The 1,531-nt window shown below is 35.3% G+C and overlaps 1 non-coding gene across 1 annotated transcript; it reads left to right on the top strand.

Annotated features, from left to right (window-relative positions):
* The first annotated feature begins 1,128 nt into the window (after positions 1 to 1,128).
* On the top strand, positions 1,129 to 1,231 carry LOC125409888 (U6 spliceosomal RNA). The gene has a single exon (XR_007234916.3). It is a non-coding gene; the product is annotated as a U6 spliceosomal RNA (small nuclear RNA).
* The last annotated feature ends 300 nt before the right edge of the window (positions 1,232 to 1,531 follow it).

Raw genomic sequence — 1,531 nt, 5'->3', positions numbered from 1 at the left:
GGACTGTTATCATATTTAAGAAATTTCTATTACATTTTTTCAACACTAGAAATTTCTCTCATTAGAAAATGAACAGGCTTCTAAGAGGTAATAATAAAAATGAGATAAAACAAAAACTAACATATTGGAATTAAACAACACAAAATACATGAGGAAAAGAGTCCAAGAGAAGGCTCAAGAATCAGAGACTCACTCTTTCCTGCATTAGAAATCCCATAAAAACACTAAGATTTTAGGGAGTATCAAATTCTCTTATACTTTAATTAATGATAATGAACACCTTTTAATTGATACATTCATTAGCCCTGGGATGGTTATGAAGTGGCATAATACATGCTATTTTAGCTTATCTTTGTGAGTATTTTTCTACTTTATTATCTATAAATTTGCAATAGCAAGAAAGACTATGTGAGACTGGGAAAAGATCACGAGAGAAGTCAGAGTCCAAGGAAGGAAGAAAGCTGGGTTTGAGGTGAGTACACTGTGTCAGTAGAACTTCTGTGGGAGCTAACACTTAAATGACGGGTTGGAGCCAGGTGTGAGAGCCTTTAAATGCTTGTGTGTGGCTCAAGGTGCCTTTAAGTATAAAATGGAAGACTTCTTAATGGAAAGAATGGAGCATATTAAAAAGTAATAAAATTATGTTAAAATTGTCATTGAGGATGCCTAGAAATTCAGCTCAGTTGGTAGAGCATTTGTTTAGAAAACATGGAAGCTGCAGTTTGAACCCCAGCACTGTACAGACTGGGCAAACCCCAGTGCTGGGGAGGTGAAAGCAGGAAACTCAGTCATTCAAGGTTATTTTCAGCCACATGGAGAGTTCAAGGCTATTCTAGGCTACCTGAAACCCTGTCTCAGAAAATCAACTGTCATAGGGGTTGAGTATACCTACCACCTAGTTGCAGAACTTGCTGGTTTGTGAAACCTTTATTGCCATACTAGAAACAAAAGTGATAGTAAATTACAGAAATATGTATTGCTAAAATGAAGGTAAAAATACTTCTAACTTAACTGCCTCTTAGCTATGACCTAAGCATGGCTAGAATCTACTCAGTGCTATCCACACAAGCCAATTGACAGAAGGAGAATAAGAAAAAAAATGTAACTGGTTTCAGTTACAACAGCATATTGCTTTGGCAGCACATATAGTAAAACTGGGAAGATACAGAGAAAATTATTTTAGCCTCTATGCAAGGATGACATGAAAATTTGTGGAATATTCCATATTTAAAATAGACAGCATGCAACATAAGTTTGCAACATTTGTAAAGCATTTGGAAAAGTTTACATAAAAGAGTATGGGCTCCTGAGACTTCTACTTTGTTAGTTTCATAGTAAGTCTAGGCCTACAACCGTATTTTTCAAAATTATGACTGCCTGAACTTCCTGATTCTTCTTTCCTTGTCTATGTGTCTCCATATTATTTAGTATATTATAATATCATCTGTTTAAATGTTTACTGTTTGATGTCTTTTTCACCCTACCAGAATGTCAACTCTAGGATGACAAGAGATGGCTCAGCTATTAATAG

The sequence above is a fragment of the Myodes glareolus genome, chromosome 1 (assembly GCF_982192425.1).
Source record: "Myodes glareolus chromosome 1, mMyoGla1.1, whole genome shotgun sequence".
NCBI lineage: Eukaryota > Metazoa > Chordata > Mammalia > Rodentia > Cricetidae > Myodes > Myodes glareolus.
This window is presented reverse-complemented; position numbering and strand designations above follow the sequence as displayed.